The sequence below is a fragment of the Stegodyphus dumicola genome, chromosome 5 (assembly GCF_044657685.1).
Source record: "Stegodyphus dumicola isolate Sdum_Otavi_A_Nest chromosome 5, ASM4465768v1".
NCBI lineage: Eukaryota > Metazoa > Arthropoda > Arachnida > Araneae > Eresidae > Stegodyphus > Stegodyphus dumicola.
The window spans coordinates 206,908,693-206,926,264 of record NC_140772.1 but is presented as its reverse complement, the minus strand read 5'-3'; the positions used below and the strand labels follow the sequence as shown (position 1 = coordinate 206,926,264).

At 32.5% G+C, this 17,572-nt stretch overlaps 1 protein-coding gene across 3 annotated transcripts in view; it reads left to right on the top strand.

The window, feature by feature from the left end:
* The first annotated feature begins 11,168 nt into the window (after nt 1-11,168).
* LOC118196051 (organic cation/carnitine transporter 2-like) overlaps nt 11,169-17,572 on the top strand; it is a 47,724-nt gene continuing 41,320 nt past the window's right edge. The window contains exon 1 of one of the 3 annotated variants that reach the window (XM_035367420.2): nt 11,169-11,302. The gene's annotated coding sequence lies outside the window, so the exon portion shown is untranslated. Of the gene's footprint in view, nt 11,303-14,699; nt 14,826-17,572 lie in introns of those variants that run through there. The other 2 variants (XM_035367421.2, XM_085817586.1) reach the window with 2 other exon arrangements.

Genomic DNA, 17,572 nt, shown 5'->3' with positions numbered 1-17,572 from the left:
AAATGAATGGCTTGAGGCATTTAATCTTTATAAAATTCGCTTGCAGAAGTGCATTTATGCTGGAGGAGACTATTTCGAATACTCCTAAAATTCCTTATGTATAAAAGCCATATGTATCTCAAAAATTTCAAAGTGACCCTCCTATTTTAATTATTTTATTGTAATCATAATGTAAATGTGTGTTTGTGTAAATGCATAAAATCCTTCAATTACTCATATCTAATTGCATAGAGAATTAATAAATCTTTTTTAAAAAAATAAAATTTTTGGAAGGATAAGTAACCAAAATTAAAACATTAGTCGCATTTGAGGAAGTCTACTCCTACGCAACTGCAAAATAGCAAAAACATAAAATCTTTTCATACAAAAATTTCTTTCTTTTAAAAAATTTTCTTTTACGATTACATGATCAGAAACGTGGTAATAGATTATACGCATAACACCGCCTGATGAGATATATGTATAATTTCATTATGTTTATTTATTTTGTGCTTATGTCCAAATCGCTTCCGTGTTATGGAATTTAAACTAGATGGAACTATGTGGATTTTGTTGATTTCTTACTGTGTACTATTATTTCACATTTCCGCGTTAGTGGTAGTGAAGATGCCGTGTCTTCACTGATCGCAGAATTTCTTAGAAACGAAAACTTTTCTTGAAAAAACAAACTTTACTTACTTTGTTTACCTCATAACTATCGCTGTCACCTACGACACGCAACTCGGAGATCGCTTAACCTGTACTACCAGAATGATGAGAGATGCCAATGAAATATTGATTTTAAATCATAATAGAGAATAGATGCATCAGCAGAGATGTTGATGATGTGAAATCTAAAAATTGACAGATCTAGAAAACTGTGAAGATACTGTCCAATTACAAAAGTTGAATTGGACACTATCTTTAAAGTTCTTTGTAACAACGGTAGATAGTATTCGATTGAAACATATAAAATTCCAAGATTTTTTAAATCATCTTCTGGTATTGTCTGTTAATAATTAATGAAGAGATTCGATTACAAATCATTTAGGTCGGCCAGTGGCTTTTACGATGAAGCTGTGAACGGTGGTAATTTGCTGATAATTCTATTCTGGCAGTGGCAGTTAAACTGGTTGATTGTATGAAGTTTCTTCATAATTTTTCCTCGTGCTGTTTATTATTTTTTATTTTAAGAAGTTATCCATGAAAGCATCACACTTTAAGGACGATGGTGTGTTTTCTATGCCATCCATTGCCTGGTTCAATGTTCGTTTGACTTATGTTTTTTAATACTTCATGATCGAATTATCTTCATATTCATTCTACTATACAGTTTTGGATGAAGGAGAAAACAATTTTTCTTCCGTATTAGGAAGAATTCGAATTTTGAAAATTTTTTAAATCGAAATAATTTTCTGCGCTATTGTTGAAAACGAAGGAAACTAAAGCCTTATTAAATCCTTATTCTTTCTATTGGAATTCGACGATTTGCATAATAGAACTACAAATATCAAAGTCGAACTAGATCTTATCATCTGGATAATTGAACTAGCCTTTTTCTGTGAGTTTTTTGCAATGCAATTGAGATAATACTATTTGCTTTTACCGCGTGTTTTACAGAAACAAACGACTGAAAAATTTTCTACAAAATTAAGCTATAAAATTATTTTTTCTTTATTAAACAATTTGGCGTATTCTATTTCAAGGAAAATAAAAAAAAAAAAAAAAAAAAAGCTGTATAATTTTATTTACTTACGACGTAAATGTAAACACATAATTATGTCTTTGATTGTACTGCACCAGAATTTCTCAAACTGTATAACCCAGTTCTGTTTAAATAAAATTAAACTACGACATTATTATTAACTAATATGTAATGAGTACGTTTAAAAAAATTATTGCGTTTTTACTTAAAAAAAAGAAGACTGATTAAAAAAAAAGGTGCACTCTAAAAATAGTGCTGTGATTACGCTACATATTTTGGACAGAAATGCTTTGCTTAGAAGACACATTTCTAATAATAGCACAAAAATTAAACAAAGAACATTAGGCCTACACATAACAGCCTGTTATTGCATTGTTGTTCATAGTTCTATTTGCATTTGTACACATTCACTGAAATTAATTGAATAGCTTCTAAGAAATATAGGTTGTGCTGCATGCCCTTTTCATTTTTTTTTTTTTTTTTTTTTTTTTTTTTTTTTTTTTTTTTTTTTTTTTAAATAAGACCGTATTTTAATTTAAGTTTTCCTGCAAAAGACGTGCTAGGGTTTATTTTCAAAGGATCTCTAGAAAACTGTGTTACTTTTTCATGCAAAGCAATTTACGTTTATCTATTTGAAACCATTTACATTTATTTACACACAGAAATTTACAGAAACATTCTTCCTAAAGCTCTAAATTCATTCATTCTTCCCAAAGCTCTAAATTTATAACTATGGTCTGAATTTTTTGTAACACCATTTCCTATAGCAGCATGGCCCCAATCTCTTTATCTAACAACAGAGTTTTCTTTAAGTGCGCAATTCTTCTCCATGTAGCCTAATCGTAGTGCATAAAAAACGCAGTTGTCAATGATTTTATTCCATAAATTCTTCACTTGGGTAATCTCTTGCATGCTAACCTTCACAAACTCTCTAAGCTGAGTTCTTTCCATTTTAGTTTCATTATAGTCATTGATTTCTGAATGGGCAATTTATTGCAATATCAAGTGTCTGAAGATAGTAACCATTCGTGCGGGAAATAATATTTGATATACTCTTTCTGCGTATAATTTCATGCCTTTATTACTGTGACCACTGGCTGAACTTCAGATTAGCAGATCTCTTTGACTACATCGCAAACAAGCGGTAGCATTAAATCGATTCACTTCTTTATAGCTGCTTGTGTGCTCCAGGTTTTTTAGTTTCAAGAACATAAATCTGAACGATGTTCAATCCTATTTCACTTGTCCTTGATGATAATTATAAGCATTGCTTTCTTCTATCCAGATGAATTACAAAAATACAAGGTAACACTTCCATAACTAGTACAGAGAATATGGATTGACGATGCACAATTAGAAGAAGTTTGAAATCTTTGACTCATAAACGCTGCAATTTCATGCACAGCAATTATCTTGGAGATCTGATGTTTAGAAAAGTCGATGCCATCAACGATAAACTTATCTTCCAGTTTTAACAGTGTCGATCTTAGAGAAAGTTCTAATGTTGATCTTAGAGACAGTTCATTTCGTTCCATCCAGTGTTGTATGCTTTAAATTCTTCTGGAAATAAGTTATATCGCTGTGCCAATGCAAATGAGAAAGCTTGAATATCAGCCTTGTGAACAACCGACACCTTTTCTTTTTCTGTCAAAAACATTTTAGTTGATTCATTCACACAGGTGATGTCCTCTGATCGGCTCACTAGCGACCACGCAATAAAGTCGCTGGACCCTGGTAATTCCAACCGAGCTCGAATCCCAGCGAACGGACAGGCTGCCTGGGCGTTTCTGTGCACTTTCCCATTTGTTAATGTGGATACGAGCTAGTTTCCGTTAAAGAGACCTCAGCTAAGGTATCCCTCACCCTAAGCAGATAGCTCATGTGTACTGTGCCATAACCAAATAAAACAAGCCAAGATGTCTACCAACTCAGAATGTAATGATTGTCGAGTTGCTCCTCACTTGCGCTTCTTAGCGTTTGCTCATTCACCCGTTGACTAAGAACGTTTTTTATTTTACACAAGCGCATTACGTATGTCCATTATCACTACAACACTTTATTATTGAATTATAAAAATTCTAATTAACCACAACCACGTCTGTTATAAGTACTCAAGTGAGTTGTCTATGCACTCCGACTGTTCAGTCGTCAATAAGTCTGGCTCCCGTCTGGCTGAAAGAAAACTTAATTGGAGATGGAAATTATATCAGCGAACGTCCTGAAAAATTGTCCTAGGTCTTGTTTTCTGGGAAATACTATAGCTTAACTAAGTTCTTTGGATTAATTTTGCATGGCTTAGAAAGAAAAACAAGTCAATTGTGGAATGAGTATTTCGGGTTTCTGGAGTGCGGGTAACAGGAATTCTATTGTATTATCCTGTAATATCTTGTTTCATTGTGTTTTCCTGTACAAACGTTGCGTTTTCAGGAAAATAACGAAATAATTTAAGGCTTAGGAAACGGTAAAATCTGCCCATGACCGATTCAATTTTTTAACATCTCGAAGAATTTTATTGTTTCGCGTTTGAAATAAAACTATGTCTGTGATAAATAAATGTTAACAGTCTACGATCTTTCATTAACCATCACTTGGGGCCAACTTATTGCAGTGGATATTCATCATGCAAATCAAGTATTAGCAAAAACAGATTGAATTTTCTACTGATACAATATCTTTTAAAATGCTTTAAAATTTTTAAATCTTGCAGGTTCGAATTCATCAAAATTCTAGTTCAATAATTGATATACATAGATCAATGCTATAAAATGGCAAAACAGCCGTATATCGTAATATTTCAGGTCTAAGAATGAATCTTGCTGTAAGATAACATGGTATGGAGGTAACATGTATAATAGTGCTTCGCCTATTCTATATTCGCAACTACCTCTTCCCCATTTTGACTTCCCCAACTTTATTCGTATTTAAATATATAACCGCTTTCCGTACGCGCTAAATTACATATTGGCTTTCAAGGAGAGCGTATCTGTAGGATTTATGTATCTGTAGGATTTCCCTGAAAGTTCTTTTGAGGTATCCGACTGTGTTCGGCACCCAGATTTTAGAAAATAATGCAAAGGGATCTATTATTGGTGTTATTTAGCAGAATAGTACTTAAAATGATAAAAACAAGTGATAAACCTATTATCAAAGTATAATTTTTTTTCTTACATTTTGGTTAAAAATGTGTTAAATTTCAGGATTACTAAATACGTTCCCACAAAACTATTTATCAATATTTTACTTTTATTTTTGTCACTAATATTTATTAAGATATAATTAATTAAATGGACTAAAATCTAAGGAATAAAGTAAAATGTCTATTACATACACCTGTTTGAGTACAGGCACTAGCTATTTTTCGCCAAATTTTTCCTTCCATTTACACAATTGTCTGAAAAAATTTTAGATATGTGTACAAATTTACATTTTTAGACCATTTAATTCACAATATTTCATAGAATATTTTTCTAAATGTTTAATAAAATTACTGTAGCAATATTTTAAGTTTTTTTCGTAACAGAAAAGTGGAAAAAGTTAAGGTTTTCAAGAAATAGATTCAATGTAATGCAAATACAAACAGAAGGGGAAAATATTGCTAAGTATGAAAATTAAATTGCAAAATTAATCTTGTTCCCGAGCACTTCATAACCAATAGAAAGGCTGAAAATTATCTTTACATCTTTCATCAATTTTATCAATCATATTTCTTGACGAAAAATATTCAAATGAAAAATTCTTATTTTAAAGTTATTTAGAGTAGTCCTTATACCTTCAGACATCAGCATCCGGGCTCTCAAACAGAAACTTCCGTTCACCTCAGAACAAGAAAGCTATAATTCTGCTTCTAACGACTGAAGAGACAAAATAAAAGTAGTTTTGGGAACTTTACTATATAAGCTTTAAAATAAAGTAATAAAAATTTTTGAAAATTTTTATCAAAATTGCCGAGTAGAACGTAGTCGGATATCTTAAAAGTGAAACTAGTTTTAATTTTATTCAATGGTAAAAATTTAATTTTATGATTGCACAACAGAATTACTTTTATGAAGAGTAGCAAAACATTTACATTTATATAATTTTATTATTATCTTATTTATTATAATATGTATTACATAATAAGTATAACAAATTTAAATTTTTAATCGTAATTTTTTTTTTTTTTTTTTTTTTTTTTTTTTTGAAGACTAATTTGAGCTTCTAAGATTTAAATTATCCCCCCCTCTCCTGTGACCTGCATATATTTATCGTAATGGCGAAAATATTGCTTAAAGAAACCTATGATAATTCTATTCGTCACATTTCTGTTTGTCAAATAATAATAATTCGCTTCGTTCGTGAGTCATTTATCTTCTTTACGTCGTTAACCGTTTGTACTGTAAATCCGATATCGATAAAATATTTCTGGTTTCTCTCTCTCCTTAGCAAATAAATGTCACCAAGGCTATTGTCTCGGATACCGCTGCTTGCTGTCTGTCCTGCAGCACATGATGCTTAGCGATAATGGAATTTTGAAGCTCTTTCTCTCACATTATTTAGACCATAACCGCGGAATCTGTAAGGAAAAAAAAAAAAAAAAAAAAGCGGGTTTACAAAATCACGTTCCGCAAGTGTCCCATGTATGAAGAAAGAAACAAAAGGTGCGGTAGTTCATGTGGGGTCACAACCCGAAACGCATTGTACTTTGAAAAAACCGCGCCCATCGACAAACGTTTACAGCTGGGAGACATTGACTGCTTAGCAGCTAAGTTTTCCAGAAAAGTGTATTTATCGCTTTCTCAACAATAAGTTGCTGCACTTCTCTAAACATGTTTTGGAAAAATTTTAGTTTTTTAAAAGCAATAGATGAAAGAATTCTATGAAATAGAATATGAGAATAGAAAGATTCTATGAAAATACTAAAATATCAGTTATTTTGAAGGAAAATCGGTTAAAATGTTTCAAGACGATGCATTCTGAATATCATTAATTTTGAACCACGCATGTTGTACGTGCCTTTTTATATAGTCGTGTTACCCGTATCAGCGGTTTCAGTTATCTGCGTCTTACAGTTAGACTGAACATAAAAAGAGTTTAACTTCCTTAATATTTATTTATTTAGAAGTCAAACAACAAAAATCAGCATTATATTTGCAATTTTGCACAGGACTAGTTTAGATGCTTTTACCGAACCATCATCTTTCAGCTCCCAAAGAGCAAATAAGCAGCTGAGGAGGTTGTTTGAGTAATGCCAGCTACAACTCAACTTTGTTTAAGTTTTATGTTTTAAAAATAAGCTCTATCGTTCCTGTAAGAATAACTGCTTTGTAAATATCTGCAATTAAAGTGTTTTTTCATATTAAATCCATAGTTATTTTCGAATCCTTTAAAAGGAATAACTGTATAATGTCATCCTTCTACAATATTTTTTGTCTTGTGTGTTTTCTGTTGCAACTTCACATCGGTATTGTTATGATATTATTTTTAAGCTACTGATTTACAAATTAATCGTAAAATTCTTCTTAACTTTCATCAGATGGTGAATTTTCTTTTACAGAAATCAACCATCATCGACTGTTTTGTGAGAGTTTATACAAAGGTGCATTCCGAGTGATTGCTAATGTTTCCATTGTGTCTATACACATGAACATGTTCCTAGTCTAGTGTCTTTCTCCAGCGACACTTTGGTTCAGCGGAAATTTCACCGTTTACTTCCGGGGAAGGAAAAACCTTCATTAGCGCAATTGTGACAGCACAGTCAAAAATCTATTACAATTCCTTTTGATCAATAATATGATTTTCAATGAAACAAAATGATCTGTTATGATAATTTATTTATCAAACGCAAAACAGCGTAAGAACAACATTCATCCCATTGACGGTGGTTTCAGTATCAGCATGGATAGTGCAAATACGAGAAAAAAGGTTGAGAAACTTTTAAAAGCTTCAACCATAAAAAAAATTTACCTACTTTTTATCGCTTTCTTTCCCTTTTTACTTAAAAAAGTACTAAAATTCTGCTGTGATAATAAATTGAAATTAATTATCTACTTTTAATAAATCATTTAGAATCAATACATCTCCCATACAAATAGCTTTTCAAGTGTATCCTTCGGCGCTTTGCCTGGAGGTGTAGAGTAGTTTTAACGCTTGAAAACTGTGGAGTATGGTTTTAAAAGTATAGCGGAAAACACGAAACAAGGGGAAAAATCGTCGCAGAAACAACTTGAGAAAAAAGAAAGCAAGGAGAAAACTTCGCAGTTGTGAAATATTGTGGTAGAAAAATCGTTACAGGAAATAGAGCAGTTGAAAAACTTCAGTTTAAAACATAATCATAGAAAATATCGCAGTACAAATGAAGACATTCCTTCTCTTAGGCTGATAGCAATGTGCTTTGAAATAATCTGAATCATTAAACAGATCCTTTTAGGCAAATAGCTCTAGTGTTCTTTATCATCATCTAATAAATACACAAGCCATTCAGGTGTAATACAATAAGTAAGATATGTATTCGCCGCCCAGAAGGTATAGTGGTTAGGGGAGCCTACTGCGCTACCGAAGGGCCAGGATTCGAATCCCTAAGTCATGGACGTTTGTAAATGTATAGTGTCTTTGAGGCAAGGGGGGACTCTAAATATATGTCGAGACAAAAGTGCTTTGGAGAGATTGACGCTAGGGAAGGAATAGAATTTCTACGAAAAAAAAAAAAAAAAAAAGCAATTCGGCCAGCGGGGAAGAAGGCAGATTTTTCGATGCACAAAGCTGAGTTTACTCTTGATCCCACTCGGCTAATAAACATTGAAAGCGCAGAAACTGATTTAATTCACTATTCTATTGAGATTGAAATGTAAACAAATGGCGGTTTGTTAGGCTTAACTCCCACTTCAGCTTTTAAATTGTTGATAATTCTACATCTATTACATGCAGATTAATAAAAGACGCAAAAACCTTAACCGGGGCATAAAAACCACATAATACAGTCACTTGTAAAGAGGTTATCACACTTGGCTACAGTTCCGGCTAGACGGGACTTTTCTGAGAAACGAGATTCTGGAGACACTGATTTAACCGGAAGGATTTCTAGAAAAAAGAGCCCCACCTGAAGCGAAGTTCCTCCTAGCTACGGAAACTATGTTACGGCTACGCGGGATTTTTTTCAAACCTCTCTGAAAATGTCTCGGCTGGACCTCTGTCCCGGGTAGAGACAACCAATCAGACGAAAGTTCTGCTTCTGAAGCATCACGAGATCCCAATCTGAGCGATAATCAATTAGTGTTTGGCGTTCATGTGTGTATTTAATTATGTCAAAGCACACTAGGGCTATCTGCCTAAGAGGAGGGATGCCTTCGTGGAGGACTTTCTAAGGGAAACTGGCTCGTATACACGTTACACATGGGGAAAACCACGAAAACACCCATGCAGCCAGCCCGTTCGCGGGATTCGAACCTCAGACCGAACTACCAGTGTTCAGCGACTTTACCGCTCGGCCGCTGGTGGGCGTTTGGCGTTCAAGTCTTTGTAGTAAGTGAAAATGGTAACCTAGCTACATGGGTTTCTTGGAATTGTGCGGGTTCTGAGAATTGTCCCTTTCGACGTCAAGTCCAGCGTAGCCGAAGCATAATATGATTGGGACATAAAGCAAAAATGCACAATTTACCAACATGTAAGAATAAAACAACTAAGCTCGCCGAGCTAGGTAACAGAGTGGGAATACGATTGGTGCAGCGGATTGCAACGAGAATGGAAGGTGCACAACTACGTGTTATAGCAATCCCATATACAAAATTTCTATGGCAACTTGTTAACTTATGCAAGATACATACATGTGTACGTACGTACGTACAGACGTCACGAAAAAAATATCTCTTCTAAATCCATTTTAAATCCATTTTACAGTCCTTTTTGGGGAAAACACTTTTATTACGCCCATGCGTACAGATGTCACGCAAAAACATCGTTTAAATGGTTTTGAAAGCGGTTGAAATGGATATTTTCCTTCCGAAATTTCTCGTGATTACAATACTTCCTTTATTTCGTACAAGGAAGTAAAAAAAAAAGTACAGTTTTAACCACTTCCTTGAGTTTTCAAAATCATTTAACGGCTTTGCTGAGCCTACAAAGCATGAAGACGACTGCTTTAAAGGATATTTCTAAGAAACTTTCAAATGTACTTCACAATTTCAAATGTTTTTATTACTTTCTATTATTTTAATTTTAACTGCTATTCGAGACAGACCGTTTATATTGGAAACTAACAATAATAATTAGCATTTTCATTTTAAAAACTATTTTGCACATTATCAACGATTAATGATAATTATAAAGGAGGTTCTGTAAAAGTAAATATAAATATGCTTTTTTTTGGGGGGGGAGTTGTTGTTTTTGTTTACTAATTACTGTTATTGTATACTCTTGTACAAATAGAAGCTTACAGTTGGTAGTATATACCATTAAATTAGAAAAATCCTACACCCCTACTTTTTAATTAAAAATCGCTATATCTGTAGGATTTATGTGAGGTAAGAGTGGTGCACGTTATCTCGAATAATCATAGGTTTACTGTACGTAAAGCGAAAATGTCTAAATAAGAAAAGCTGCACTGTCAGCTTCTGCAAAATTATTACACTAAGAAATAAAATTTCTTAGCGTTTAATATAATAAAATAAAATAAATTAAGTTGTACTGAATAAAGAATTTTGATAAGTTAGGTAAAGTCACAAAGAGTATTCAAAATTCAAAATTCCAGTATGTTTTAGGGAAGATAGTGAAAAAATAATAATAATAATAATAAAATCTGAAAGGTTTCAGATTTTAAATTACGTCCAAAGGGACTTTTTTTAACAGTGTTGCCATTGCTCGCTTTGAATTTTTTAATCAAAAATTCGTTGAAGTGTTACAAAATCTGAAATCGATAATAAAATAAATTTCAAATTCAAATTAGGGTTTCCACATGCCCATATTCTATGGAAGATTATGTTATTCAAATTTTGATGGCTTTAGGCTCCGTGGTTTCATCACAATACGAGAAACATACATACATTTCTGCAGATTCTTCATTATTTAATTTCTTTACATATAAAAAAGGGCGATAATCTATGGTGGCAACGATTTGAAAAGTGATACAGCCTTGTAAAGTTTTTCGACGCAAAATTCCAAAACGAAATTAATAGTGCTTCAGGGAAAATTGCCCCTTTCATGTACTTCTATCATGTACTTCTGAAACCTTATCATATACTTCTGAAACGTACTTCTGAAAAGCCCTATCTTCTGTACTTCTGAAAAGCCCTATCATGTACTTCTGAAACGTATAAATTCAGTTTTTTTATTATTATTATTTTATTTATTTATTTTTTATATTTTTTTAATAATGTCAAAATCTGGATATTCCGTATAATGAGCTCTTTCTTTCTTTGCTCTAAATTGTAATTGAATGACAGATTTAAAATTTGCGCCAAGTTGGCGGTCTTAGTGCACAGCACGGTTCAGTGCTTTTTCCGCAATGTCGCTCATTTTGTAAGGCAGTTATGCTGAAAAGTTTTCCAACAAATCCAATTTCAAATGCCGCGACTTTTCTATCTTATCACTGTATTAAATATGTTGAAGGATTCTTGAAAAATATGGATAGACACATTTTAACATGAGGTAAGGTATTTTAATAGGGTAAGGTATGTTTCAAAATAGTATGAAATAAGTTGTATTTTTTATTTGCTCTTTTTAATGCTGCTATTATACATTCCTCTACTGCCAAATAATTTGAAACATGATCTTTGGATTGATGACAGTTATAGCAATTCCATCACTCAAAATACCCTTCGTAATATATTCGCCTTATAACAGTCAATACTATTCTGCTTCATTGCTTTATCAAATGCTGTTTCAGTTCATTTCTTTGTTCAGCGGTAATCGAGAGTGAATAAGTGAGCGCCACCAAGGTGTCTTATCTTCCTGGCAGAAACCATCTACTCTCTGCTCCACCCTGCTCCGCGAACGCAGACGAATAGACGGCTAAGAGCCTTATAAAGTCTCCATGTAAGCTTGGATATTGGTAATCGAGAGTATAAGAACATTGAGATTTGGTAGTTTAGCCGGTTCAAATAAACGTAATGAGCGATTCTCCTCCCCAACTTAATTGCCGCTGTTATTTACGTTACGATACAAGGATTTAATAAGTTTTCTAGTGTAATTATAACCACAAATGTTAATGAATTCAGCCACTTTATTTTTATTTCAAAATTATTTTGTAACATCTGTGACTGAGTTCATGTAGCTTTCGCCTCTTCAAAATTATTCTGTTCCTGAAATTTTTCAACTCAGAATTAAAAATAAATTTTACTTTTCCATTTTCATGATGTATGTGTAATTGCTTGTTAACTGCAGTACATGAAACCTTTGGTATTTTATTTGGTTCCAGAATTGTGCCTACTTGCGTAACACCGAAATAATTTGCTGCAATTTTTAAGCATTTTACTGATTTCAAAATACAGAATTAACTCCCAAGTACTCTCCTGCGTACAGTTATCATATCGCTCATCGACAGGTTTTTTTTTTTTCCTCTCTTCCCATGCGTAACTCAAATATTACCAAATATCTTCTAGAAAATCTTCCACGAAGGCATCTTCAAAACAGCTATCCCTGGAGGATTTCCCAAAAGAAAAGAAAATTCAAACTTTGATGTGAATTTTACATTAAAAAACAGTACGCATTTCAAGCGAATTTAGTATATGTCCCTCTTCTTCAATGAGCAAAAATACTTTCTGTCATTTTGTGGAAAAATCCTCTGCGCATTTCAGACTTCAAAGAAATAAAAAGAGTTTTTCCCAATACCAATGTTTGTCTAAGTTTAAAATTCAGACCTATGTGTTTCTCTCCCCATCTATTGACCAAACTTAAGCGCTACTCTTTTTTTTCCTCTTTGAATCACCAATTAGTAGAATGAACAAAATCTCTAAAGCACTGGATATTCTTCTCTTACGGAACTCGATTTATGGTAGAGAGAGTTGGCTTTGTGAAATTTTTCTCGAGCTTTCCTCTACGTTCTGCAACACAATATGGAGTTTTCTGAAACCTTACCTGCGATTAACGTAAATGTGGACTACATCGCTTGCAAGAAAGACTTTTTCCAAAGCAAAAGCTCTAAAAGCAAACAAAATCTCGGACTCCTCTGGAGAAGGAGTAGAAGAGTTTTCCACCTTCCCCGTTTATATTATGTAATATGTTTCTATAATAATGTTCAGTACGTAATCATTAATAATCATACAACAATAAATTATTAATTAGCCAATATTGTTTCAATAATGATGATTTCGTTCATGAATTGTTAAGGATTAATGACGTATTTTACGCATAAAATTTACACTGTCTAGCAAATAATTCGCTTAATCTAAATATCGATAATTCTAATAAAATTGTAAATTTTTTCCTCCGTTTAGTTATAAGCAATTAATTATATGCATACTTTAATCTAAAGCGCTATGAATTGCCCGTGACAACCACGGCTTTGGAAAATCACTTTAAATTCTGATTATTCTCTTCTCGGTAAAAACATGACTGGCATTGATTTTACTTAAAATAATTAGTTCGGAAATATAATTAATAAATGAGAAATATGGTTCTTATCTTTTTGAACTATGGTTCCTTCTGCTGTCAATCTAAAGTCGCATTTGAGAGTTAGCATAACACAATTCGAATAACTCTCTTATTCTGAAGTTATCATAACATTTATGCCAAAGGTTATAAATGCGAGTTATTAATTTCTTAATAATCATAAATTTATTAGTGACATGGTACCGAATTACTTAAAACAACCTCTCATTCCTCAGTACCTAACACAAGTAAATAAACAAGTAAAATATATTTTCACAACTGCAGACTTGTGTTGAGGAGAAAATCTAAAACACAATGAGTTATTAAACTCCTCATGATTAGGGTTTTCAGACCAATCTGAATTGTTTTCATGAAGCGTGATCAGAATACTTAATTCACTCAAGCTTCATTTTGAAAGACTGTGTTGTTTTTCGATTCTCGTTCTGTGTCGAATTTAAGAAATAACCCATTTAAATGTTCAAAACAATTGTAATTTACACCTTGCATTAAAGTTTTAACCTAACGTTAAATTAATTGCATCGTAAATTGTTAAGATATTTACCCAGTAAATATCGTTAATTGTTAAGATATTTACCCAGTAAAAGACGATGAATAGCTGCAAGATTTTGTGCAAATTTATTGGTCAATAATATCTTAAACCGGTCATGCGTACATAATTTAAAATGTATATCATCATAGCTTCGTTAAATACGAGTTTATTAAGCTATTGATGTGGATTTGATATAAAATTATTCTCGTTCTTACTGCTATCCAGTTTACGGTAAGAATTATTGTTTTATTCTGGGGCAATATTTGCAGATTTTAAAGGTATTTTTTTATGGAATTCGGATAACTTTAATTTTTAAACTGAAACTTACTTTTACTAATTCATTAATTAATTTTAATTACTAAATTCATTTTATTAAATCAGAGAAGATTATAAAATATGTATATATATTATTTACAAACTTTTGTACAAACTTTTTTTTCATTTTTCTAAATACTTCCTTTCTATTACTCAGTTCTGCGGCATTTTAGAAATGATTTAATGCTGTATTTGCCATCCATGACTTCAAAAAAAAAAAAAAGCTTTTTACATTTAAAATTTTTGGTTATTAGTTTCTTTGCTGTATTTAGCTTTGTATTATAAAACCTAACTTATAAGGCGTTAGTCCAATGTTCACTGAATGGCTCGAAGACGCTTCAGGAAGAGATTTCAAAAGATTTCTAATATTTTGTATTATATTCAACTCATTCCCATATTAGAAACTATCATTTCGTGTGTATTTCCTTGTAGAAGATCTAGAATATTCATGAATGCTTAATGAGGTTACAGTTTAGAGAATTTTAGAGTCAAGGTAATGTGGGAGATTCGCTATCGCGTTCCTTCAAGGTCTTTTCAGTTGTACGACCTTGATCAAAGGATGTGTCGTCGCAGGGCCACTGCGTAATGGCTTCGACATTTCTACGAAGCATGCCCAGCTTAAGAGCGTTAAATTTACAAATGTGCGGCATAAAATGCATTAATTTGCGGTATCTTTACTAAGATCAGTTTTTGATTTCTAACTGGCAGATCCGTTTTGTAAGTAGGCATTTAATTATGAAATAAAATCGAAGCATCTTTATGCGAAATCACTTTCGTAATAGCACCATTATGCAAGTCAGTTGACTTGTACATCAATGATAGCTCGTTTCGCGACTGATTATCCCGTCATATATTCTTTTTGCTTAACTGTGCCAGTATCTTTATGTTACTAGTTTTGAATTGCTCTGCTCTGCGCTGAAAAATAGGACTGAATTTTAGTAGATGTCCTTCAGGTATGAATGGAGATGGTCTATTGGCAGAAAAGTTCTGTTCGTTGGGATTTGTCTCAGTCCCTGTAATATAATACATTCAGCGTTTGCATTTTGATTGGGCAATAGGAATAAGCTGTGATGGAAACGTCCTACAAGAATCCAACTTATCCGCTTGCAGTTCCAAATACGCACGACTGTATGAACCACAGAGAAACAATATGCAAGTACAATCTTCACTAACACTTTGACTGCCACAGCAAAACTGAGTAAAATACTCTGTCGGGCCCTTTTTTAATTCTAGCGTAATCAATCTAATATTTTTCGGTTAAATGAGACTAATCTGAATATACTTTTATGAATATTTAATAACTAGATAGATAGATAAATAATAATAAATAGATAAATAATAAATAAATTAGAGCTTAATTCATCTTAAAGTAAAACAAGATTCATGTGTGTAAAAATTAATAAAATCAGACAAATGGTATGTTACAATGCAAACAGAAAAACAGAATATATAATCAAAAATGACTACTGAATGTATAAGCATTTTGAAATGTACCGCTAGTCTTGTACTTTTTCTCATCTCTTGTACTCAATCTTCTTGTCTTACTTTCGCATAAATAATAATTACTTAAAAGTCATTGCTGCAAAATGCTGGTTCAGTGATTTTAAATTTTGTGTGAAAAGTTTCAGTTCAAATTCCTGCAATTTAATTTTATTGCTTTAAGATAAAAACGTAGTACATAGTGTTCAGGGAATGAAAACAAGAGTATTCTGAAATTTTCATTTATTGGTTTGGCATTTATTAATTTTGTTGGCGCATTTTATTTGATATTTTCTGCTAATAAAGTATGTTTAAATATTTCATTACTGTGAAATAATTAATTAGATTAAATATTATTTTGAAAATGATTTATGTTAAACGTTTTTCATTGCTATGAAGTAAGTGATTTTTAATTAAGTACTGCTTTGTAAATTTAGGTATCTAATGTTATTCATATTAGATTTTAAAAATTTTAGTACCATTTTTATTTATTCAAGTTTTATGATACTAAACATTTAGTTTTCCTAATTGTTTTACATAATTAAATAACGAATTTAAAGATTTATAATTATTTTATTTAGGGAAGGTTGTTAAAATTACTGTAGTAATAATTAGAAATTTCATTACTATTTATAAATTTGAAGTTTAAGAATTTTGATTTATTTGAGAAATGAATGAGTTAATTTTGAAAGAACTGGTACGGAGGTGTTTTGAATATAATTTAGAAAATATGTAATGTTTAATATTGAGCATAGTTATGATGGATATAAAAATACTAAAAAGAGAACAATTGCGTGTAAGAAAAGAGTATGATGAGGGAGAGCTGGTTCAGAAGAGAGGCCCTGTTTTTACCTCTGTTATTTTTTTCTTTTACCCTCATATCAGAAGATATAAACTTTGAAGGTACCTTATAATTTTTTCATATAAATATTTTTCATAAATAAACGGAATGTGTTAATATTTATATATATATATATAAATGGAATGTATAATGCAAGTTGCCTTTAACAAGGAACGGAGGCCTTTATAAGTAACTGCCAGAAGCAACCCTTAACTATTCATGAAAATTCAGTACATGAGTTCGTTAAAGTGGAGATGCCATAATAATACCATTCTGGTACCATAATGGCACAGTTACACACACTGATCAATGAATCAGAAACCCAAGATCAATATTTTATTGGACCACCTTTTTGCACTGATAACTGCTCTTATTCGTTTGGGCATCAATTCTACATGCGTCTGGAATGCATTTACGTCCAGATAATACTATGCATTGGCTATGCTGCTTTTTCGATCTTGTAAATTAAATGAAAGAGGAGAGTGCTGTCAACTACACCTTTTGTTTCAGATGCATTTTGTGTTCGGAGAACCAATTTTGAACACTTCTGGCACGATGTATAGTTGCATTATCGTCCATGAAGTATCCATCGCCATCAAGGTAAAAATACATTTCAGGATGCACTTGATCTGCTAGTATATCTAGATATCTCATGGCTGTTTGTTTTCCGTCTAGGAACACCAGGGCACTACTTCCATGCCAGCAGAACATGCCCCATATCATGACACTCCCACCAGACACTTGCACAGTGCGAGGCTGAGATAAGAGTAAGGCTCGATAAGGCCTAGTAAGTTTAGATATATTCATGGCTTCATGGGATTCTCGCCAAATTCGACGCCTTCACATTAGGGCAAAATAAGATGTAGCGTTTTATTACCACATTATCTGTTTTTCAATCCTCAGATGTCCAGCGTCTTCTTTCTCGACACCACTCAAACAAATTCTTTCATATCGGGCAGAAATGAGGGGTTTTCTCACAGGCACCCGATTATGCACATAGTTAGAGCTGAAATTTGTTGGAAAGAGCCTTGGTTAACGATGCTGTGTCAGTTGAAGCACATCAGAGTCTCTGTTCCGCCGTACAATTTGTCGGAGACGATGCCTATCATTCTCTTGGAAAACTGTGCTCGAACCGCAGTTACGT